General features: G+C 45.1%; 1 protein-coding gene and 1 long non-coding RNA gene across 5 annotated transcripts in view; both read right to left on the minus strand.

Annotated features, from left to right (window-relative positions):
• Positions 1–25,801, minus strand: part of rerea (arginine-glutamic acid dipeptide (RE) repeats a) — a 121,655-nt gene that overhangs the window by 77,626 nt on the left and 18,228 nt on the right. For 2 of the 4 annotated variants that reach the window (XM_062564198.1, XM_037480749.2), the window contains exon 1: positions 2,289–2,795. The exons of 1 other annotated variant lie outside the window; for it this stretch is intronic. The gene's annotated coding sequence lies outside the window, so the exon portion shown is untranslated. Of the gene's footprint in view, positions 1–2,288; positions 2,796–9,889; positions 9,966–25,801 lie in introns of those variants that run through there. One more of the 4 variants, XM_062564197.1, reaches the window with a different exon arrangement.
• LOC119230144 (uncharacterized) lies at positions 16,990–23,061 on the minus strand. Its single transcript, XR_009956860.1, has 4 exons — positions 21,111–23,061; positions 20,799–20,850; positions 19,123–19,182; positions 16,990–17,850 (listed from the first exon to the last, which is right to left on the minus strand). It is a non-coding gene; the product is annotated as an uncharacterized LOC119230144 (long non-coding RNA).

Here is a 25,801-nt window from a genome sequence, read left to right on the forward strand (position 1 = left end):
CAATGCCCCGTCAAACATGCAGTCGCCTTCGAGCAGCTAGACAGCCGTTGCAGTCTCACTCTACGAAGCAGCTCTCTCTCTGTATACTCGGGAAACAGCCTCTTTCATCCCGGATATCGCCCCTCGGATTCCTCAGAGGTGACACTCGTACTGTGCGAGCTGAATGTTTACCGGCTCTCGGTGCCATGTCCGCGCTGGGGCTTGCGTTTGTGGAAGTGGGTGACTCACACCGCTTCCACAGATTCCCTCGGTTTACACGACACAACAATGCACACCGCGGACTCAGGCTTGGATCAAATTGCACATCAGATTTAATTTCCTACAAAAAGTGGCGTGAAGCACTGCAAATAGAGATGATGTGACATGATACCCGGCAGCAGTATGCCGTGATTGAGATCAAGTCTCCTGTTTTCACATCTTATAGCAGTCTCACCGTGAGACCTTCAGTGTTATCGTCCCAAACCAATCCCACACTGCGGAACAGCCGGGGCTCTTATGTACGACTCCATTAGGGGGGTTGACCACTTCCTATTCCATACACTCCACAAGCAGTGAAACTAAATGGATACCCTAACCCTCCGGGGGACATGAGGCGGAGGCCTTTTCTGAATGTGTTCTAGAAAGACAAGCTGTGCAGGTTTTCAGAAACATACTTCTGTCACTCTGCTGGTTATCGCTTACGAGGCGGGCCCGTCACTTGATTCTCTGACAACCAAAAAGAAAAAGATATGTACCGTCTAAACGCTAGAAACAACCACAGACGGCAATTTCACGACTGGAATGATCAAACATTGTGTTTCTCCCCCCCCCCCCCCCCCCCCCGCTTTATGTAAGGCTGCTGGAACTCATCAATAAAAAGAGGGAAGCAAAGCGTGACACCTGAATCAATCATCGCACACGTTTAGACAGCTCCAGCTCACAGTTCAGCATTCATTCTAGGAGCACAGACCAAAACAACCACTGTTAACTTTGTAACCAGCCCCTCACGACTTAAAAAAACATACCACGCTCACATGGAGAAAAAAAACCAAAGACCCTGAAATGTTTTAAATAATTTAGGTGGAGCAAATGTCCTTTTTTGTTCCAACCTTCATCCCTTATCTGCAGCAGCTAAGGCTGCGCGTTAGCCCATGCGGTGTTGTCCAACTCAAGTGGATTAATCACATCTGAATCAGTAAGCTAGAGGTCAATACTTCGCTAGGAGAGGCGGGGGGGGGGGGGGGGGGGGGGGGGGGAAGGGGGTGAAATAAATGGCACAAGAAGCTGAGTATGGTGGAGATTAGCTCCTCACAATTAGCAGTGCAACATCTGAGTCTGTGTTATAGCTCGGTAAGGGGTTTGTTTTTATCTTTGGCAGAGATGCAATTGCAATCACAGCTTCCTGCTGATCCCAAATTGATATCTTTGTTTTGGGGCCGAAGCTTTCTTTGAAGCTTATGTGGCCACATAAGCAGTGGACTCAGCTTCTGACTGGAGTCACGTGAGTGAGTCAATTTGAACGCCGTTTAAGTAAACAAGCGCTCCCCCCTGCTACTATAACTAGGAAACATGAGATAATCTGCCTTTCAGACAAATAACTGTAGCCCGCTTTCAAATCCAAAGCTGCCACTCAAAAACACACACACACACAACCGCCAGCCCCCCTTGCTCTTTTCAACAACAGGCACAGACCCCCCGCCCCCTCCCTCAGTGAGAGCAGCATGTGCTTGGGCCAGAGTTCATAGCCTCTGGGGTGCTGTGAAGGAGGGTGTGTGTGTGTTTGGGGGGGGGGGGGGGGTCAAGTTAATTTTGTGGTCCTTCAACAGTTTGCTGCCTCAATCGACCCACTGACATTGTTTTTCTTCTAAAGCATTCGACTCGTTTCCATTATTACAGTCCAGTAATTGACTTATTACACAAACCAATGCTTTTAATACGAAACTTGGGGAAATCCGAATGGAGAAAAATAATCGACATCAAACTACATCGATTGCTCGAATACACAGCCGGTTGGTAGTGATTGTTTACATGTCTGATGCATGTGTCCATGTGTCGTGGGCAGTAATGCTCTGAATGAGTTGCCCCCCCCCCCCCGATAGGGTCACGGAGGTTGCCTCTGTGCCCCACAGACCACATGGAGCAGAGTTCTGCCACAATGCAGACAACTTTCATCAGACTCCGGCTACAAACAAAGAGTATCACACGTTCAGCCACACATTGCTCTAAATGTCTACTACCCCCCCCCCCCCCCTCCTCCTCCTCCTACCACGACCTGTAATCTTTTGACTTTTTTTAAAGCAACTACTCACCCGCCAGTCTGGTGCTTTTTGGGAGTCCCAGAGACCTCTGCGAACCAGTTCAAAACGTGATCCTCCCCCGAGTTGACCAACGCAACTTAAGCATGCTCCAAATCCATGACCCGGGACCCGCACGGGCTCTTCTTCTGCTTGTCCTTTCTATATTTTAACCCCCCCTCCACACACACATACACACACACAACCCGCACGGAGGGGGCTCGCACGAGCACTTGCTTCAACAAAAGACGGTTTCACTTTTACGGATTTTTCTACCGTTCGCGTCGGAAATATCCAAGCGAAAAAGGCACAATAACGTTAACCGGTAGCCCCCCCCCCTTGTCCCCCCCTCTCCGGAAAATCTCGTATTCCCTTCTGGCCGCGTTGTTGTTGCAGTCGATGATAGCGTCCACATGAAAAGTAACACGGCGCTGTGAGTTGTTTCGAGGGGTGGAAAAAAAAGAGAGGCAGCGAGTTCACCGTTTACAGGCTCTGCTTCCTTTTACTGGCGCGCGCACACCCAGACACGCCCGCGCACGCACGCACGCACGCACGCGCGCACACACACACACACACACTCACTCACTCACTCTCTCGCGTACGCGTTCTCCCTCTGTCTCTCTTTCCAATGCACACACACTCTCCACGCTCTCTCCCTATCGCCCCCTCCCGTCCCGCCTCCTCCTCCTCTTCAGCTGTTCAACAGACGCATCCACATGGCTGACCTAGTCCCTCTTTATCCAGACACTACTCAAGGACCTCGGCCACACTCAAGAAACAGAAAGAAAAAAAAAAAAACGAGCGAAACAAAAACATGGACTGGATTCAAACAGTCGTCAGGGACAAAAGGGTGGTGGTGGTTAAAGGGGGGGAGGGGGGGGGGGGCAAAGGGGTTGTTGATTGATGGCAGCCCCCGTAGGGGTTAGAGAAGAGGGAGTCAGGAAGCGAGATGCACAGCGGCCCACGACCTACTGCCACTATGAGCCGATCAATGGCGACTCTTATGGGAATGTGAGTGAAACGCTGAGGCGGGCGATGAGCAGCCCTGCCACCTACTAGTGGTACTGCCTTGTTAATAGTGGCTTAATGGCACACAGCACGTTTTGTCTGTGTGTGTGTGCTTGATACAGCAATGGCACGTGTTACTGATTAATACAGAATTAAATGATGTTCTTAAATAAAGACGGCTGATGTATTTGGGAAAACTGTATCCATCTGCGGGAAAATACATAAGAGGGGGAGCTACCGAAGGCTGATCTGGCTTTGTGCACCTCATTTGCATTTTGGGATAATGAATTAATTAGTCACCCCCAACCATTAAAAAAACGCAGGGATGACAATGAGAATAGTCCATTAGCAATATTTGGAGGGGGGGGGGGGTCCAATCTTGGTCATTTTCTACAGTCTCTGTAGTCATTTTGTCGTACAAATAAATCATTTGTTTCCTTTCCATCTAAATGCGCACAATGGACTCACACATGGGAGGAGAGTGAAAAAACAAAGATGGGCCGCATTCATTTGTAAATCAGCAGAAAGGTTCTCATTTCAAGAAGGACATCGGATTGCTGTCTACTTTGGTAAATAGTTTGAGCGTTGGGTTCTTTAAGCACTGAAGCCAAACACCATGCAGCAGGAGAGACAGAGAGCAAGGATCAATAGCAATTGAGTTGCAATAGCAGAGCTTTGGTTGGGAAGGGGGGGGGGGGTTGAGCTCCTGAGGCAACGCTCCTGACAAGTCCTACTTCCCCCCTCCACACAGTAATCCTACACCACAGCCGCCACAGCTCCTCCCTTATCGCAGAATGTATACATTTCACAACCTCAATGTTTATGATATTTACACACAGTCTGAACCCTTTCCTGGGTTACACAAACATCCAGAGGGTTCTGGTTAAGGTGACCGAGTCAAGCCTTCCCCTGAATCCGATGCTACACAAGAAAAGGACTCCAACGATATATCAGGCTGCAATGGTGGGTTCCAATATGCGGTACACCGTTTTTGGGGGGGGGCTTAAGGTGGGCCGAGGCAGCACTGACGGGTGAGTGCGGTGAATCCTCTCTGAATTGGCTGGCGGTGCGGGCCCCCCCTCCCCTGGCAGATGAGATCCCATTATCAGGCAGACGAGAACTCCACCTCCAGGATTTCACAGCTCCTCTGTTTATCACATGGCTCTGTCAAGTTGGGCACCATTAACCGATAATGAAAGGAGACAACCGGTGCAGTTACAAGCAAAGCACTCCACATTCTACAGGCCGAGGCATGTATCAGGGAAGCTGACTGAGTCTATTCAATTCTGTTCAGCATTCAAGCGGCCTATCACAATACCTTTTCCCCCCGAGCACCCCTCCCCTTCTGCAGCTACAGTGCCTTCGATCCCGACAGAACGCTTATTTGGTGCCTCTTTATGAACTCCGAAGAAAATGAAATCAAACAGAGCCGCGCGCCGCCCGAGAACCAGGGGGGGGGGGGGAGGGGGGACACTTTTCGGCGACATCGTTTTTCCAAAAGATCGTTAAAAAAAAGGACAAAAAAACAATTGCTTGTAATAGGCAACAAAACTACAGAGGCGTGTGAGGAAAAGAAATGGCACAAACTATCATTTGGAAATCTGCTTTCATCGTCCACGTCAAACATAATACGTCTAAGTGTTACCTCACAAAAAGAACTGCAAGACAGCCACTGAATTAAAGGCCAACGTGACCCCCCCCCCCCTGACGACCACCACCCCCTACCCCAGTCTGACCATTTATGGGTTATAGGATTCTGTAGCCACTTGCACTCATTAAAAATTAAATACTCAACAAAAGCTGTGCCTGGCAAACGCTGCTTGCTTTAGCCTGATTTCACCACACTGGAGGGAGAGGGGGGGGGGGGGGGGGGAAACCCAAACACAAGTCACTCGGAGGCAGCAAACAAGGAGAGAAAGAGCTCGGCAGTACAAGCGAGCGAGCCGGTAGCTGAAACAACAGAAAGAAGTGACATGGATCACTGGAGTCGAGCCTGTGAGAGACTTGGCAAGCCTCGGAGGGCCCCGGCCTCTTAAGCACTCATATCTAGTAACTTCATTTAATGCATCCACTGGGGATGAGCAGACGAGCTGAAGGGAAAAGGGATCGGGAGGAGGAAACAGACGACTTGTACACCAGGAGGAGGGTGAGGTGGGTGGTGGCGGCGTGCTTCAGAAGCTCGACTTTAACACATGACTAAATCTCTACGGTGGAACAGGGCGAACCTCCCCGGTGCCAGGACATAAGACAAGGGACGGAGGGGGGTGGGGGAAAAGAAGGGAAAGAAAAGGAGAGGGGGGGGGGAAAAAGAGTGAGCAGTTCCTCTCAAATTAAAAACAGCAAACAGTGCTTTTTGAGATGAGGCTTTTAAAACAGCAACTGTGTCTTCATCACACCTACTAAATCCATAATGAACAAAGACCCTGACTGCTGCTTGAAGTTACTGCTTCTCATGCTGACGGCAAGTGCTGATACACCCACCCCCCCCCCCCCCCCCGCCTCTCTGCTGGCAGGCAAGCAAAGGAGACAGAGTGAGAGAGAAAAAAAAGAAAGAAGCTGACTTCAAATATCATTCAGTGGCCTTTTTAGCCTTCATGGATTCTTAAGAGAGCACTTTACAAGTAGGGGGAATCCAAAGGGAAAATAGGGTCTTCCACGACTAATTAAAACGCAGACTTTGCCTGGAGGGGGTGGAGAGAAGGGGAAGCAATAAAACAACCCTCTCCAATCACGCAACAAAGTAACTCAAGGAAATGACTCAACTAAATATGCTCAACTACGCTGGTAGATAAGTGTAGACTCGAGGACTGTTGCGTTAACTACAAAGAACCAAATTCAACACAGAGACAGTTCTTTGACTGAAAATAGGAAATAAGAAAAGAAAAAAAGGGGGGGTTGCACTTTTCTTTACACAAGCAAAAAGCCCCGTTGTGGTGACAAAAGCCTAACTGAAAACCAAGACGTCCTCTGGAGACGATGCAGGCCGACAGCGAGTGATTAACCTGCAAACCTTTATTTGCAAACACGGTTGCACACATCGTCAAAGAAGCCGAGGAATGGTATTTCACCTTAGGCACTCGTGGCGAGCTCTGGCCTCACACAGCTATCTCCTTCACAAAGCTATTCACAGTCACATTTGGCAGCCTCGCTGAAAACCAAGACACTTGTAGGCTGCATGTGTCTGATCTCTTTGCCAAGCTACTCAAGCTACTCAAGAGAGTGAAACCAGCTTGCAGCTGCCATTTGGTGAAACTATTGCATTTGCTGTTGTAGTTTTTTTTTTTGTTGATTATATGAAAACAAGTACACCTTATTCCAGATGGGAGGTAAATGCCACCTGGCAGACAAGGTGATCGAATGTGAGATGAATCCCAGCTCTGACAGTACAGCAAAACCGGAGTGCTGATTTGCAGGCTTTGATAGGGCCTGGTTTGCAAAAAAAAAAGCCCCACTGCTTTTAATAGAAGCTCACACTGTCAACGGTTTGTCAACAACCGAGATGAAGAACAAAGCTCGGGGGCGGGAAAGAAGGTCTGCACGTTAAATGCTTGTGAACCAGAAGAAAGAAAAAAAAAAAAACCCAACTCTGTACGTGCACGGGGTCACACGCATAGAAAGTGAAAACAAGTGCACATGTGTAATAACTCAGATGCTGTTTCACTAAGGCCCTGATTTTCCACGGACATTCTTCCAGCTTCCACACGGACCGTCTGTGTCTGTCTGATTCTCGGGCCTAAACAGGGCCTCATTCATCGGAATAAAAGAGCAGTTGAGCCTGCCACGGCTGCACCGACAACAGGCCCTGAGGAATGAGACTTTATTTCCAACAGGGCAGCAGAGAGAAGGCGTGCAGGCTGTGGCGAAGAAAGAGGAAGTTTACATTTCAGGAAAATCCCCTTTGTGAACAAAAACCCGGCAAGAAAAAACAAACAGTGTTTGAAGCTCGGCTCTGGAAGCAGTTAGTGCAATTCTATTCCTGCGTGGGGGGAAACGTGTTCAGAAGACATCAGCGGCCGGTTCGAGGGAATGGGGCTTCGAGATCATGAAAGTGAAAAAGCCCAAAAGAGAGTGGCGGTTGGGGTGTGTGATTCCTGTGCGGTTACTTGTCTCATAGCCAATCTGCTCCACTAGCCGGTGACTGCTCCATTTCACACAGGAGCCCGCGGGCCGTCTCACCTCCGCACACTGCCACCGCATGGACGCGCGGGGGAGGCGCAGCTCTCGGCTGTTGCCGAGCTAAAAAGAGGGGGACGGGGTGGGGGGTGGGGTGAGCCCAGGCTTGTGAACAGACGAAAAAAATAATGTGCTCCCTACACTATAATTTACAATGTGAGTATTAAAATGCTCAGGATGCCGCGATTGGCCACAAAGCTGGATCTTTTTAGTGTTTTCTTCTAATATCAATTACTTACTCCCCTGGACACACTTGGCTGCTCTCGGCGTGCGCTAATGATCCTGCCATCTAGTTTTGGGATACACAGTGATAACTAGAATAAGCACATGCATTATAGGTGAGAGAGTCTGCAGTCGTTCGAGCTAATTTGTCACATCGTGAATTCGTTGCACCTCGCTTCGCTTTTGCATTCATTCTCTTTCCAATTTGGGCCTGAATCACAGCAGAGAAGTAATCTTAGAAGGCAAATGTGCTGCCGGCATGTCAACACAGGGCGCGGCGAGAAGACGCCGCGTCGTTCAAAAAGGCGCACGGAGGTTATGTTTATGAGGGTGGACCGTTTTTGTGTGAGTGAATGGATAAAATCTGTCTGTGTGCAGTCGGAGGAGACAGTTGGGAGATCAGTGCTGGGGGTCAAGAGGAGCCACTTAGCTGTGCTTTGGCCTTCCGACCCCAAAAGCGCTCAGAATCAACCGCTCGACTGTGGGAGTAGATAAAAAGCTTGGCAGCCGTCTTGCAACTGCTAACGGCCTGTAATGCACGCAGGCTTTATTTAGGGCTTAAAAAAAAGGTACAAAATGAAAATTAATGGGAATAGGTAGGAAGCTTGCTAATTAGCCGGAACATATATTAGGTTAGCCTAACTAGTGCAGGTCCCTAAAGGCGCTACATCTACAAGCTTGCTACATTAAAAAAAAGCAATAAACAAGCCCCAGTAAAGGCGATAAAGTCTCTCAATTCCAACTAAACCGTAAAGATTTTCTTTCCTGCGACTATCACCATACGTTGAGTTAATCGGATTCAAACCAGATTTGATGCCGTTTTTTCCTCTTATTATTAAAAAAAAAAAGAGACAAGAATAGCTGTCCCTTTAATGTCTCTGTAGAGGAGATAACTGAGAATTATATGTTATGTGTCATTTATGATTACATCCCACAAGTCTTTGTTTTTTATTGTTTGAACTTATGAATCAACCGAGCATGGAAATGTGTTTCGCATTACGCTGTTGTGGACACACAGAGAATTACTTCTCAGAAGTGGTGAGCTGGAAATTCTGCAAATTGCTTGTTTGGATGCACATATTCTGCATAATGCATGAAGCATCTAGCGTAGAATGTGTGTGTGTGTGTGTGTGTGTGTGTGTGCATGCGCTCTCTGAGGGGAGTATGCCTGTAAAATATAGCAAACACGATGGGGGAGACTGTGGGAATGAGAGATGAGCTAACGCCATTGATATTTGACATTGAGCAGAGTGGAAAGCTAACACTTAGCGTGCTAACTGTTGCTTCATAAAAAAGACACAGTGAGGAATAGACAGAGGATGCTTGGTGAAACACTGTCTACATAAGACTGCTTGTGGAAGAGGGATGGTTGGATGGAGGGTAAGATGGATGGGTCGCCTGATGGAAGGAAAGACTGAGACAGGGAGAGGAAGCCGGAGCACTCTGCCTGTCCCTGCATACATCAGCAGCAGGAGGGCAGGGATGCGAAGAGGCCACCGCCAGCCAATTACCAAAACTCATTAAGTAGCCTGCTAGTCGGCTTTGAACTGCAGCCCCACTCCCTCCCCCATATCATGACTGGATTCTCTGCCACTGTTCTGGAAATTCTCCCTCTTTTTTATTTTTTTTCTATAAATGGGCAGATGAGGAAGAGCCTAAATGGCAAAACGGTGATTACATTTTCACATGCCTCCAATGGAATTACAAATGCAACGCAGAAAGGAAACAGCAGTGATGACAATTGCAGATCGACGGCGCTTAAAGACACGCTGTTGCCAAAGACAGGATCACAAAGGAAGGAGTGGCTTAGGTTACCGCTAAAACATAGGCAATGATGCATCGGGACACAAAAACAGGAGTGGGTTAGCATGAGATAGCAGTTGAGAGATGAATGAGCGCTGACAGGTCTGAGCTGTTCTCTCTGCTGGAACAGAAAGTAGTGAGAAAGATGGCTGCGAGGAGGAGGAGGACAGCGGAGAAGACAAAGCACAACGAGGGGAGGGGGGAGGGATGGGAGGCTGGGGGGGGGGGGGGGGACTGATGATGATGGAGAGATATAAGGCTGAGAGCACCAAGGGCAGGTAGAGAACATGACCACCGTCCAGTGGCTGGGGAATAGAAACGTCTCGGGTGAAGGGGAGTGGGGTTTGTGCAGAGGGAAAAGCGCTGTTAGTGGGTGCTGCAGTGGGTGTCACGGAGGATTGTTGACTAACCTTGACTGCATTCACCTCTTAGCTCACACTGCCTCTCAACAAGTATTGACACAACGACAATCTGCAAGAGAAAAAACTGAAAGGGGAAGAAGACACGCACACGCACACGCACACACACACACACACACACACACACACACACACACACACACACACACACAGAGGAAAGGGGGATACAAAAAAAAAATCATAAATGAAGCACAAATGGACCAAACAAGGTGATAACAGCTTGACAGTAGATGGCATCACATTAAACACCTGGTGAACGAAGCCGCCGCAAGAACAACAATAAATGATAATGCCCCCCCTCACAGTGCAGTTAACATTTTTCATGAGGAGATAGTGAACATTTATTCTTAGCCCGTATTCATTTTCCTCTTTTCAATAAACCTTTCTGGATACACACAGATCTAGGTACTCCTACCTGCTGCACACACTATTAAACACACACTCACACACACAGCCTCCCCCCTCCTCTGAACCTCCACCATTATCCCATGAGCCCTCTCTTCTCTGCCTTGCTTGACAAGAGCTCGGAAATAAAAACATCACAGCTCTGCCTCGCAGCACCTGTTCAATAACATTGACATTTCACATTCAGCATCCGCACACCGGGAGATTCTCTGCATTAACTCTCTTTAACACCCAGAAACACACACACACACACGCTCGCACACACTATCAATCTGCTACATTGCAATACCGCACCGACTGGAGAGGCGTATTACACGTGTGCATTCAGGTCATGCTTGTGCCCGCAGTCACATGCAGCGCGAAACAATCCACATTACATCCACTGGTGCATCACCTTTTGGTTGGTTGCAAAATTAATGAGGAAATACATTTCAACATGCTTTAAAATATATAGATATAGAATACAATGCGTTTGTTTTATGGCATAGTATAAAGCTCTGAATACTGCGAGGATGGCAGGATTAAATTGGTGAGCGACTAACGCACATGAAAGGAACTGTAAACAAACACGTGTAGGAAGAGGAGGATGCAGCTTATCAATTATTTCTTCATGGCAAAACTGACGGTTGATTCACCAGAATTACAAAATTACACTGTAACCTGTTACTATTCACTGGCTACCTCTGATGCAATAAGCCTCCTGAACACCTGAAGATAACCCCAGGTTTGCAGTGAATACAATCCAAGCCTTTCTTTCTATCTGCACAAATACACACAGAAACCCACCAGATAAGCACATAACATTCATACTCGTGTCAAGATCTAAATTCAAACCCAAGAGGGTTTTGGGGTCAAAATTATTTGACGCTAACATTTGGCTCAAGTGACGCTATGAAACATGTTTTCATGCGACCCGTGGAGAAGAGGAAATGTGCGCTGGGCCGCGGCTCAATGGTGTCGCCAGGTGGGGCCTGACCTGGGCGGCTGAGCCGGGACATCTGCTTGGCGGAATTAGAGCCATCAAGAGCGCTGCCATAACCACAGATTAAATGGCAGTAAATCTGAGGATTAGATCCACGTTTTGAATAGCTTACATTGATTTTTTAAATCCCCTCAGTAACTTTTCGAATTTCCAATGGGGAGAGACAATGTGGCCATCAAAGACCAATGCGTCTCTCAGCCGTTGTTTTTCAACTGTGGCAAACCCCTCTTCAGTCTAATCTGCTCGTATCGCTGCCCTACAAGCTGCACCCGAACGGCAAAATGGCACGCAACAGCATTCATCAAACCACCCATCCATCCAGCCTCTCCCACAAGTCAGCACGCGGCAACTAAAACGAGCTCGACGGGCCCACAAACGTCCACTCCTATATCCGAGTGCGAGTGCGCTCATGTGAGAGCGAAGCGCTTTCCGCGCTCTGCGAGTCGAGGGTTGTTGTGTGTGATGACGTTGGGGCGACGTGGATGATGACAGAGACAAACCGGCCCGCGTGAATATGCATGCGCTCAGGACACGCTCGGCCACCCGGAGAGACCTTTTCAATACATCAACATATGAGAAAACAATCCAAGCAACAAGAAACGTGGTCGAGATTAGATCTCTTTTGGAAAGCTGATTCCCTCATCCATGAGTCCAGCATTGGTCATCACAGCTGACCTTAATTTCCACCTCCCAAGATGACTAGTGTGCTTTGTGAGGAGGCTCCATTAAGCTGTGAGAAACAGTGTGGAGGCTACAGAGTCTGGCCAAGTGGAACGCTTTCCTTACTACCTCAGAAGAAAAGATTGGTGAGGTGAGATATATAGATATATATATATATTTATTCATTTAAGAGAGATACAGAGAAACTCTGTGTGACAGAAGAGCAGCTCGTGTTAGGTAAGCACATTCATCACCTCACAGAATGCTAGTCGGCAGCACCAGTCGCTGCGATGAGGTGGGGAAGGGAAGGGGGAGGATGGGTGGAGTGACTAAAGCGAGGCATTAGTAAAGCAGATTTGGACCATTCGCCCCAGCATTTGGCAGTGCAACTGCTTATGGTTCTGGTGGTTTTTATCAGCACTAATAGATCGGCCGGGGGGGGGGGGGGGGCTGCTAATGATATCATGATTACACGTGCGCGGTAAGAGTCTGGATGCAGGCCGCGCCAACATCAATGGACGGCAGAAATCTGGATCAATTGATTAGTCGACCTCTGTGAAAGCGCTGAAACATATTTTTTGTGCACAGCCAACGCGTCGTTGGACAGGCTGTGAAGGGGTTGGGTGGCTGCCTGTTTTCAGAGAGGCGTGGGGTTCTGCGAGTGGATCTGTGCCATGTGACAAGTGAGCCCCACTGGCTGGTCTGATGAGTTTCCTGCTCTCACCTCAATGTCGAGCGGACCCGCCATACCGTTACCCACAAATGTAACATCTCTCACGCAGTGAAGAGAGTGAAAACGAATCCTGGTGGACCTTTGTCGTCGTGAAAATCTCAAAGAGGTTCTGTTTGGAAAAGCATGTAAGCAGCAACAAGCCTGCGAGTAGTAGTAGAAATGTGTTGAAAGTAACATGCATGTGCAAAGGCAGATCGGTTTTGTTCGACAATGAAGGCAAAGTATTTGAAGGAAATACATCTTTGTCTGGAAAAATCAGAGAAATTAAGACTCTTCCAGTAGCTTTGCAGTGATTTGTGGATTTTATGACTGCAGGACATAAGTGATATTTAAACTTAGTGGATAGGTTTTATATGCAAGCTATTTTAAAATGGCATCCGTGGGGCCCATCTACAAGTTCTCAAATATGCAATCAGTGACATTTGTATGTGTAGCTGCAACTAAAGAGAAAACATGGTTATTCACAAATGGTCATTGAAAAAAATGTGTCAATAGACAATATAAATTCAGCTTTTAGTTTTTTTGTGTGTTCTCTCACTAAATACCTTCAGTTGTTGGACAGTTGGCCAAACAAAGCAAACCATTTGTAAATGTCCCAACCGGGTCTAGGAAATATTTAATGTGCTTATAAGCACTTTAATGACATTTCACAGATTCAGTGATTCAGCTGAATTAACACCCCTCTCGTAAAATGCATCTTTCCGAGCCTCACACGAGGGCCATTAAACGCAGGGCTATTGGATTGCATTATATTTGCAGATACCCCTTTTTCGAGTGCGCCTCCTGAACAGCGTTCGCGTTCGGGTCCCAATCATTCGAGAGCAGGCTGATTGCATTAGGAGGGAGCTGATTGCCGTGATGAGCAGAGAGCTACCGAAGGGAAGAAAGTGGGCCATCCACACTGGAAAAAAATAAATAATGACAGGCGGCGTGCGATAAGGCAGTGAAAGAGACTTGATCTCCTTCTTAACGATTGCCCGGTCACCCTTTCTCAAATACAAACCGGCCAGAAACAATCCCGTTGAAATGAATCTCTAGTCAACCTTGAGCCAACGGTGTCGACAGCCGTAACGCGTTTCGCCATGCAGCAACACAATCTAAATCAAATTTGAGTGAGGCCAATCTATCCTGAGGGTTGAATCTATTTGTGGCTTCGGGCAGCATGACGCAATATATTCTGGTACACAAAGGCTAATGCAGGTAAATCACACCTCGCGGACTCGACTGCTTGACACTAAGCTTCCTGGCATACCAGCTAGCTCAAGTGGGCGAGGAATGAAGCCCGTTATGTGTCCTGACACCGGGCCCTGCTCCCCGGCAAATAAAAACATGCCTCTCACTTACTGGCTGCCGGCGCCCACGGCCCCATACATCAGCATTATAAAAGGAGCTCGGCAGCCTCAAGGTCAGCTCAATTTCCTCCTGCCGTTATGAAGTATCAGGATCACAGCGAGAGAGGGCACCCACACACATGTTAAAAAATGATTTAGGGAGCGAGAGAGAAGGAGAGGAAGAGGGAGGGGTCCTTTGGGGGGGATGTGGAGTGTAAAGGAGAGGTGGGGTGTGTAATACAAAGAGGAACCGTGACAAATCACCAGGAGAGAGAGCCGACCCCTTCTACAGTAAAGATGTGTGAGTGTGGGCATTTGGGAGAAAATGGAGAGCACATTAAGCCCACTTGCTCATTCCACACGCTAAGAGAATATAGCAGTCCGCAGAAGAAGTAATGGGATTGAAGAGTTTTTGTTTAACAAGCCGATTCCACTTGTGTAATCGCTCAAGTGTTAAGTCGGTGAAACTACAAAGCAATTAGGCCTACTGAATTATTGTTTCGTAAAACGTGAATACGATGTTTACCATTTACTGTAATTAAATTCTGAGCTGCTGCGCGGGCATGACAGCGACCTAATGCAAACTAAATGTCTTTTTCCTTCTGAGATCTGGGCCCATTCATCACATGCCCAAGCGATTTGATAAATTACACAGAAGCATGAAAGCTGATCATTTGCATGGCAGAGAGTTTGGTGTGTGTGTATGTGTGTGTGTGTGTTGCCTCTGCCTGAGCCGGCAGTCATCCTTGGCTTCTTCACCGGCTGAGGTTTGACATCTTCAGCTAAGAGCCTGGGGAAATAACAGCAAATTCACTTAATGGCAGCACCTCATCTATTCCTCGTACAGGGGAGAGGAGAGAGAGTTCCTCGAGGTGTTACAAAATGGCTGTGTGCTCTCGGCTGTGCTGCCGTCTCTCCCGTCCGCGGGGCTGCAGGTGTGTGTGTGTGTGTGTGGCGGGGGGGGGGGTAAACACACACTGCATTGAGATCCATAACACGCCCGTGGTCAGCCACCAGCTGTAATTTGCAGTCAACTCTGACCCGTTTGCAAAAAAAAAATACACCCTGGCAGCGCTGTAGCTACAAAGCCTTTTGTGGTGACAGCATAATCTGGTCCGGTGCGTATGTGGTTGCATACTAGTGTGTGTGTGTGTGTGTGTGTGTGTGTGTGTGTGTGTGTGTGTGAAGATCCAAACGTGCAAAGAAAGAGACCTCAATGCCGTGACGCATGGCTGCAAGTACGTGCATGCATGTTTGTGCAAGTAAGCATATGTGCGTGTCTGTGTGTGTCTGCTGAGAAAGAGAGCCAGAGGTGTACTGGCCACACGTCATCTTTGCGCGAGGTTTTGCAGAACAATCCAAAGCAGCTGGGCGTTTCTCAGTGAAACAGCGGGTTTGCTATCACTGCAGCCGGAATCCCCCGCCGGGCGGTTTCCAGAGCTCCTGACCCCGGCGCAGACGACGTCTCTGTGACTCCGACAGCACGCCACTGCTTCCTCTCGGCTGCACGGCGTTTTCTTTCGGATTCATTTTACTGGAAAAAGACCCATTGGCTCAGAGGCTGTTTACAAGAGCCCCAGCTTTTCAGCAAACTCGCCCAATTGAGACTGTTAATAATACATGACCATGTAGATGGGCTTTTGAAATCACCATAACCGGAATACTTCTCACATTCAGGGACAGCATAACAACACTAAGACTTGCGATGGCTTTGTTCAGCGACATTTAAGATACACGTCCACCTTAATGGAGTGATGAATCATGTTCACAGCTTTGACGGTATTTTTAAGAAATCTACCTGCTTGATAAAACAGCCGCACACCATCTGACTCAGCTTTCATGCAGCTGCAAGATGAATAGTACAAGGCACTCAGCAAGTGCTATTCCAGAATCACACAAAGGCTTTAAAGCAACATGACAGGGAGACGTGGTATGAAGCTGGTGACAGGAAGGGAAATGATGTTGCAACATATGGTGGAGGACCTGCCTCTGTGTGTGTGTGTGTGTATATATAGGGCTATGCCTTTCCTTTTAAATGTGATTTAGTAAATCCCAGGTAAATTGTAAAATTGAAGCATGTGAATGTTGATATTAAAACAAAAATCCCATCTCAGGTTGCAGCTCTATGCAATTATTTGGATTAGTAATTAAGTAATCTGCATAATTGTTTCCCAGTTAGCAATAAAAAAATTATTAAAAATACCCATTTCCTGAAGCGCCAGGTATTCTCTGTGACCAGAGGGGCACATTCTCATTCCCGGCTCACGTATTACGTATTTTTTAAAAAGACCATTGCTCGCAGTGCAAAAACATCTATTGCCGTTTCACCACTGAGGCCACACGGTGCTATTTGCATACATTTCTTGCAGCGTTGTCTGTGGCCGATAACCGCTGAATAATATGTAGCAGTGGGTGCAGCGGGCTGATGGATGCCTCCTGTGTGCCTTCCTCTTACATAAAGCTCTCACTCCTCTCCAATCCGAGTGAGTGGCTCCCCACTAGACGGCTCCCCGCGGTTAGCTTGTCAGCTACCTCTCCATCTCTTTCCCCCGCGCCTGCACCTGACACTGCGAGTGTTCTGTCACCCAACTCACTTCACCTCGCCCCCCCTCCCCCTGGAGAAAAATGTTCACCCCGCACCCGGCTAGCTCCCAGCAGCCCCTGGGGCACGGGACAATTAAAAGAAAAAAACGAGGCAGGAGCTCAGTGGAGCTGTCGTGCTGAGTCTCATATGGGACCTTGCTTGTAATGCTGCAGAGTTGAGGGTTGAAGGTGGGTGGGTGGGTGGGTGGGTGGGGGGGGGGGGGGGGGTGTGGTACTGGAGCCTAAAGAAAATAACACACTACGTCTGCTGTACTTGAGATCAACATTCACTATGGTGCAGGGCACTTGCAGCATATCAACACACACCTGAAGGCAATGCAGTCTGGGTGGAGGAATATTCCCAGCCCTTTAGTATTCAGTCTATATTGCGCACACACACACACACACAGACGGGTTCTTCTATGCCGGTGGGGACTTATGCACAGAGGTGAAGCGTGGGGACCTCATTTTTTTTAACAGAATAATGGCATACTTTCAATCAAATCATTTTCCTTAATTTTTTTCAAACCCCAATATCATCTTAAATCTCAAAATTTCTCAAATTTATAGAGTTGAATATTTTTCTGGTTTCTCTATTCCGGTGGGGACCGTCCAATTATGTCATAATACAAAATCACACCAGGGGGCAGTGTTCAAAATGTGTCTCAAACAAGGTAAGGTACTCAATAAAGGGTACTTTTTAGAAACTCTAAGGCACTTAATACATATTTTGTCAATTCATGCTGAATATATACACCATTGAATGTTATAATTGTATAATAACTCATTATCATTGTATAATGACTCATTATCTATGAATATTAAACCCCACTCTATAATATTGTTTGATATATTGCATCTTTATTTTTTTTAAACTATGCAGTTTAAAGCATCATGGAGGGGAATGTGTGTATATACACACACAACAGCAGTGCACAACATTTCAACTTTCAAATATTATATGAATATAACAATAACAGAACAGGGAGCAATAAGACTACTGTAAACAATGTCTGTAAACGTGCTGGCAGTCCACCAGGAATTTAATCTTCCATCTGATGAAAATGCGGCTTACCTTTTTTTAAATTCTTTTAAATTCAGTTTTTAATATATATTTTGACAACTCATCCCTTGATCGGCCAGTGACGATGTTGTGATGCATTTCTGACCACTGACCACCATTGATGTAGTCCATTAAGGTCCTTTCAACAGCTTCGATTTCCTCTTCTCCACTTCTTCTTCTTTGTTTGTGGTGACCCTGAATAAAATGAGACAAAAATGTAATGCTGTTAAACAGCAACTACTGAGGCTATAATGACAATAGGTCTTGACTGTACCACTACACACAGTATGACAACCTATAGTTGCAGTAAAGTGAAGTATTTGTAGTAAAGATTCCAGTAAGACAAGAAATAGAACTAGCATATATATTCTCAAAAATTATGTTCTAATATTCGCTTGAAGTTGATAGTTACAAACATTGAATGCTCCGAGCGAGCTGTGCTGTGTTAACATGGAACATTTCCTTGGCATGAAATGGCAAATGATCAAACTAGGGCCCTTTTTACTCGTACGTGATTCAACTAAGTCAATCATCAGGGACTCGGTTCCCCAAAGGTGGATCCGCGCTCAAACTGTCTCGTTAGTTTGAACCAAATGTCAGACATCAGGATAATCGCATGTGCGCGTCATACGTAAGAAAGCGAAAGGGCAAAACAAGGATTTTTTAACAGTACAACAACAAATAAACTTAAAAGAGGTGCGTCTTTTTTCTCCGCTCACGAGCAGGAGATGATGATGAACGCATACGAGGAGATAATGTGTATTTCAATCATTTCTGTTGGATGAATTGAACATAATGTACATCTTTTACGTTGTTCATTCTATACGTCATCGCAGGATGTTTATCCCGGGGGAGAAGCCTCCTCCATCTCTAAAGGTGTCTTTTTTTCAGATTTTTTATTGTTTGTGGGGTTTTTCCTGTGCCGATGTGAGGCTTTCTGAAAAGAGGATGCCACACGTGTCGACTGTCAAGCCCTCTGAGGCATATTTGCGATACTGTGCTATACAAAATTAAATGGACCATGTACTTATGGCAAAAACTGACACCGCCCCCCTGCGAGGTGTACAAGCCCAACAAAGTATCGCACAGCAGTTAACGTTAAGTGCAGGATTTTTGATGTGTTGCTATGGTGATTTATCCAAACCTGCTTCGGGGAACCGCAAAGCCTGATCTACGTCATCTCATCCTGAAAATTATCCAGCTAACTCAGTTAACCACGTACGAGGAACAGGGCCCAGTGCATGAAGCTGTTGTAACTTCTAGTCTATTTTATTAATGCAATATGAAGTCAGTACAGTAGCGTGCAACCCGCAAAGCAGACAATCGTGCCGCTGCTGTATTATTCATTTTCACATTTGAATATCTGTTTTTAACAACTATTCGTATATATTTTTTAATATAGAATATTTGTTGACAGCCCTAATAGATATGTTAGGTGAAAACCTGGAAAAACTTGGAAGAGATTACCTTTTTTGTGTGAGATTCACCAGACCTCTCCAGCCAGCAGCATCTTTTCATCGGAACTACCTTAAAACAAGCAAAATTTAGAATAAGAGACTTTAAATGTATTCATTAATGCAATGAAATAGTTTTGGCGCCCACAGAATGAACACACCTGATATTTTTAAAAAACTCAATTAGGGAATGTGATTGTAAATAAACGTACAGGCAAGGTAAAATGCATGAAAATTAATCACTTGTCACTGAACTGTGTGTTTTCTTTAAAAGATAAATATTGAATTACTATTTTAGAAATTTCTATAATCCTCACATTTACTTAAACTATTACATTTGGCTTCATGTGGCAGCAGTGAATATCTTTTTCACCAACCAGCTGTCTGTAAACAAAAGGCATCTCTTATACCTCATATTTTAATTTAATACAATTCAATCAATGGGTTACATTTACCCATAGTACACCGTAGGCACCATTCCTAATGCCTCTGGGCCAGGTCCTCATTGTAAATGATAATTGATTCTTAACTAATTTTACCTGATTAAATAAAAAGTCAAATTACACACATCTTTGGACATTGGGGATAGCCTTTAACTCATCATTTTTTTAAATGTATTTATGATTCTTGTCCTGCAGTACTTTCTTTCATCTTTGTTTCATGCTAAATACCAACGTTTGGCAAAATAACCATAGCAACACAAGCTCGCCACTGCTCTGGAAAAAAGGAAGCTGTCTTCCTCATTAATGAAAGAGCGATATTATTTAGATTTACATTTTACAGGGAGAGTTCTCCGAAATCAAAGATCTGTTATGACATCACTTCCTGTACGAGCGCTATCGATGCTGCCGACAAGCAATCATTAATCTACAGGAAGACCTTCGAGATCCGCAAATGGTGGACACATCACGCCGCAGCCGAGCGTTGACGGTCTCACACTGTTGCTCATACTGTACATTGTTTAACAGTTTTGCGATGCAGAGAACACAAGGAAAGCCGCTATGATATATCCGTATTATAATAAGTGATAATTTACAGTTGCTGTTCACATTGACCCAAGCGTTACATATCACTGCGCACGGGAGGGGGAGGGCCGATACGGCCGACTGTTCAGTGACAGCGCGGTTGTTACTCGGCGGGCTGAGCACACTCCGGCGGCAGGCCACGCCGGACGGGCAGTCGGGCGCCACGACAGGCCAGATTTGGACCGTGAGTTTAACATATGTGAATTGGGGACTCATGGGCCACATAAACTGACGTTGCAGGCCTCGAGTTGGACACGTGTGCTCGAGACTCATGAAATGAGATACACAACGTTTGGTGGCTACCACTATTTAGTGCTGAAAGGCAGCTATTTACTTACCATTTACAATTTCGCTGGTAACCGCGTTATAAAGGCAATAAGGTACTTGAGGGAGTACTTTCTTAGTGTTTCGTACCTTATTGCTTAAATATTAAGTACCTAACTCGTCTATTAATGCTTGATCTGCTATCAACCCAGTGAATATTGTATTTAATAGAATCTAAATTGGTGGGAAACACTATGGTAAAATTGAAGTCAAATATATGTTATAAACTACCTGTAGAAATTAATTACTCTAGCATTGTATTCATTGTGACATTTCTTTTCTATGTGCACAGTCAAGCAGGTTAACAGCCATTTAAGAACCTTAAGATGACATAGCCTACCTGGTTAGTATGTTCACGGTCAAAGGCTCCTTCATTTCTCCGACATCAGCATCTGCAAATATGTAAGCGGATGGAAATGTTATTATGGTGTAGTGTATGATGAACAAATACCTTCAAAATGAGACATTAAAAAAGAATGTATGTATTTTGCATTTGAAATCCCCATATACTTGTTATATGACCTAAACCTTAACATCATGATCAATTTGGGATTAAAAAAAAGATCTATAGAACCCTAGTTTAGTGTAATATTCCTTTGACTTTCTACAAACACCAATGTACAATCATCTCCTTGTGTCTCCCCTCTCTCACCTGTGCACTTCGAGCTGTCACTACTGGATGGCAAACATGCTCCATCCTCCTAAAAGCACAAGGGACACATTCAGCCAAAGCTATACATCCAACCCATTACAGTACTCTTTTTTTTTTTTTTTACTGAAATGAATTAAGTTTATCTGTTATGGAATGCATTATAGTAACAACATCTACTTCTGTTCTTAACGACAAACATTATATTATCTATCTCAATACCTATGACAATCTGAATTAAAATGCCTATTTATACATGGGTAGATATTACAATCACTCTTTGGGCAAATGGAAAACTGCTTATTAAGTGTTATAGGCCCAAAAGCCACCGTAAGGATACTTAAAATGGTTAAAGGGAAATTAGTTATAATCCAGGTCTTAACGCAGATTAAGTATTACACTCCCTTTGTTCAGCATAATATTCACATTCTGTGTGAAAAGATATTGATAAAACATGAATATATTTATATAGTATATAATAAATAACTAATTAGCTGTCCAGCATTCTATTTCACAACGCGTGCACATGCTGCTGCTTGCACATGCTTGCTTATTGTTAGCTAACATTAGCTGTCCATTTAAGTTGAGTTTAACACATTGCAACAGCTCATTTTATATGGCAGTACATATGAAAATAGTATCAAAGTAAACTTAACAGCACTATTTGTGGTGCTAGTTGCACATGCTTGCTTATTGTTAGCTAACATTAGCTTCCCATCTAAGTTGAGTTTAGCACATTGCAACAGCTCATTTTATATGGCAGTACATATATTAAAAGTATCAAAGTAAACGTAAAAAGCACTGTTTTACATTAGAAGCTAGTCCAATAATTAAAAACTCACCATTTCTATCCAGCTTCTGCAGCCAGCACCGTCACGTTGTCTGCTGCTCGGCAGTCTGAGGGAAATGGACGGTAGCAGGTGCTTGGTGGGGGCGTGGCCAGACCGAGGACCCCACGTGGATGGTAACAGTTCGGTTTTGTGTAAAAAAACGAAACTTAAGGTTCTTAACACAAAACCTGACATTGACTGTCCCCACCGTACCCTCGCCCATCCCCCCACTCCTTCAGTCACCATTAGCTTGAGGGAGCATTGGGGCTCAGCCTGTTCTGCTGGGCCTTGTTAATAACGTAGAAGGGTAATAGTAATTACTAAAACCGAAGGATTACATAAAATACCTGGTGAAGTTGAGACGTTATTACTCAACTAGAATTAAGTATACATTTTAATATGTATTTTATTTAATTTCTAATAAAACTGGAAGCATTTTTGAACAAATAAAAATGTAGACAAACATTGATATTTTAAGAATAAAAACTACAACTACTACATTTACAAGCCCTTGTATTCAGAACAAGTATTTATATGTGCAGACATAAATTATGAATTTAGAATGGGAAATAGCATTTAAAAGTGTAGTACTCACACAAGAATACACAAAACGTTCTTTTAGGCGCTAATGATCATATTTCCGGTTTAAGAATAAAGAGTGGGGAGGGGCTGACAATTTTTACAGTCTTCTATGTAGTCTTTAATCAAGGTTTTACGGTAACTCACGCACTGTTCATACCGGCATTATGCCGTAAAAACTGACGTTGCTCTTCGGCAGGCTGCAGCATTTATTTTTACAAGTCATGTAGCGCCCAGCGGTCGGAGCTGCCCTAACTGAAGTGAGTTGTGTACAAGGTACACAGAACTGTGAAGCGCCAGAATCACTGATTGGAGAAGTCAAAGAAAGGGATAGAGCCACCATCCAGGTGCGACTGGGCTCGTGGCAGCAGGTAGATGATGGCGTCATCCACTCCCACATAAGGCAATGCAAATTGCAGAGGGCCCGGTGATGATTTTATCTGGGCTTGAAGGTGGGTCAAGAGCAGCCTCTCCAGCACCTTCATCACATGGGATGTGAGGGCAACTAGTCAGTGGTCATTGAGGCCACGGTGTCTCCTACAGCATCGGGATTGCCTGCTGCTTTAGGTTCAGAATAAGGAGATGTTGGTGGGCTTTAGACAGCTGGATGGCGCAGGTCTTCAGCACCCTGGGGCTGATACCATCAGGAGGCCTTATGTTGCTTCACAAGAGGTTTCAGTATGTACTCTAACTGCCTCACCACATACACCCTTGACCCAATCCCATTTACTCTTCTTCAGACTGAATTTCTTCTGACCATCCCCATCTCTGGTTTCAGGGTGTATTCCAAAAGCTTTCTAGACTGCCAAAGTCAGCCCCCTTTGATGTTGACAACTTCAACCAATTGTCTTCGTATCTGCGCCTATCAGACCCCAACTCAACTGAGACAGCCTGTCTCATATCGAAAGATTTGTCTTACTTATTGCAGTGTTATCTATATACTTTTGTCAAATAGTTTATATCGTTGGCAAGTTATCCATATATATGGGCTTTGGGGGAGGACAACCAAACACCAAATATTCTAGCACCGTTGATTCAATGTAGACATTAATGACACTTTATCGTGCTGCATAATATGTCATGCCATAGCAGGGTAGGAAATTCACATAATATTTAGGCCCCATTCAAGGGCGTAACCATGTATATTGGGGGGGTTAGATTGGTATTTTCTCAATATTTCCTAAAGAATGCATTGTTACGCACTTGCCCCCACTAACTGAAAAGCAGGGTTGTTTTATCAAAAAATTGGCGGCATTTTTTCATTAAACTAGTGAAATAACATAATACCTTTGTTAAAACGATTAAATATACTTATTTGGACTATATTTGGATGTATATGTAATTGCCATAAAATGGCAGTAATGAGACTATTAGGCAGTAGTTTACAAATCTAAAGGGTTTTTCTTAGATTCTTTGAATCAAAACAGAAAACATTAATCAGACTCATTCAATTTTCTTTTTATTTCTTTTATCGTTTCTCGTGTTAAGAGATGTCAAACAGCTTGACTATTTTGCAGAACGCTGTCTTCTAGATCAGATTCACAGCAACCAAAGTTGGCTCTCGTTTATTGAGATGATTACGCCATGCTTCTGTAAAAACAAAACTAATTTAAACCTTGAAACCCTCAATCAACTACAGTCTCAACTAATTGTATTTTATCCAAATACACGATTGGCTGTTAACCACAAGATGTCAGTAACCTTTGAGGAGAGTAGGGATTGGTATCGGGGTTTTTTTCGGTGCTAAACCGGTGCATTTAAAATTATTTCTGATTAAGCAAAAGAGCATATTGTTTATCCACCATGTGATAAAATTTATTATTATTTCTATGTTTAGTTAACGCTATGCTGTGTAAAATAAAGACGAAAAGAATCAAACGATCTGCCGTCATTTGCGTGAAGAAATGGAGTCACGTGTCTGCAGCTCAATGTGGCTTAATGGCGAACATCACCGAAGGAACGTCGTTACACCCTCTGTTTAATACTTCAGTGGGGGGCTGTCCGACGGGAGGGGTGCGGACTCACGCTCTGTGTCCGCTGGAGAGCGCAGCTCTCCTGTGTATGCGCACGTGTCTGTGTGTGCGGGCAATAGTGTGCCTGCATCCGTCTGGGCGATAGTGCCGCGTGCTGAAAGAGGGAGGGAAATACTGACTTAAATAAATAGAATAGAAGGGTGATGGCTAGCTTGCCACGCGGTAGGCTATCGTTTGCTGCTGAGAGGACGGTGTCATCAGAGTGTGTAAATACATTTTTTCAATCGGCTCAGGAACCGAAACTAAGCACCGAAATCTGCGTTGCATTTCAGTACGGTAGGTACCGCGTAGGAACCGGTGCTATATTAGTACCGGTTCTCGGTACCCAACCCTATAGGAGAGTGGAAACATTTCTCACTGACAGCAGTCTGTGAACCGTTAACTAAGGGTAGCTAGCAAGCCTCATTAGTTGGAATGCATTGATGCATACATAAAAATGGAACTTGCTTTTCACGACCACACCTGGGACATAACCGTATGTGGAGGCAGGACGGTTAGATATTTCAAACATGAGAGAGAGATAAGTGCTAGCTAGCTAAACTGCTAACGAGGCTACTCCTCGTCTGCTGGAGACTTAAACCGGGGTCGAGACGTTGTTCCTTCGGTGTTGTTATTGAGCTGCAGACACGTGAGTTTATTTTCTTACGTGAATGACAGAAGATCATTTTATTCTTTTCGTTTGGTCTTTATTTTACGCAACAAAGCGTCAACTTAATATACTATTAATAACCTTTTTCGCGGACCGCAAGAAGGTCCGTCAGTTAATAAGCACGTTGAAAGTTGCGGGCGGACCGGCCGGGTTTAGGGGCGGAGGGGTTCCGCTGGTGGGCGAAACCGCGCACTGAGGAGTGAACAATTGTAATCGTGATGGGGGCTGTAGTATTTGTGAGTGTCCACTGACATTTAATTGTCCAAGTAAAACACGTAGTACTAATATTAGTCATTGGCGCTGTATCCGTCCATCTTTATTATTTCACAAAACCGCGCACCTCTGTGACATCATCAACACATGATGGTTAACTTAACCGGAAGTATCCAGGGGCGTTTTATTTGTTTGAGCATGTGTCCCTATGTTTTAGCATTGCCTCTCTGAACATCACCATGTTTACATCATCCAAACGGCAGGTTCACATGATCTGAATTATTATTGTCTATTGTAATGGACTGACATGTTCTGTGAGCGAGATTACACATTAAGACTTTGTACTTGATGGAATTATTTCCCCTTACACCTACACAATCAGTATTTTTA

The sequence above is a fragment of the Pungitius pungitius genome, chromosome 1 (genome assembly GCF_949316345.1).
Source record: "Pungitius pungitius chromosome 1, fPunPun2.1, whole genome shotgun sequence".
NCBI classification, from domain to species: Eukaryota; Metazoa; Chordata; class Actinopteri; order Perciformes; family Gasterosteidae; genus Pungitius; species Pungitius pungitius.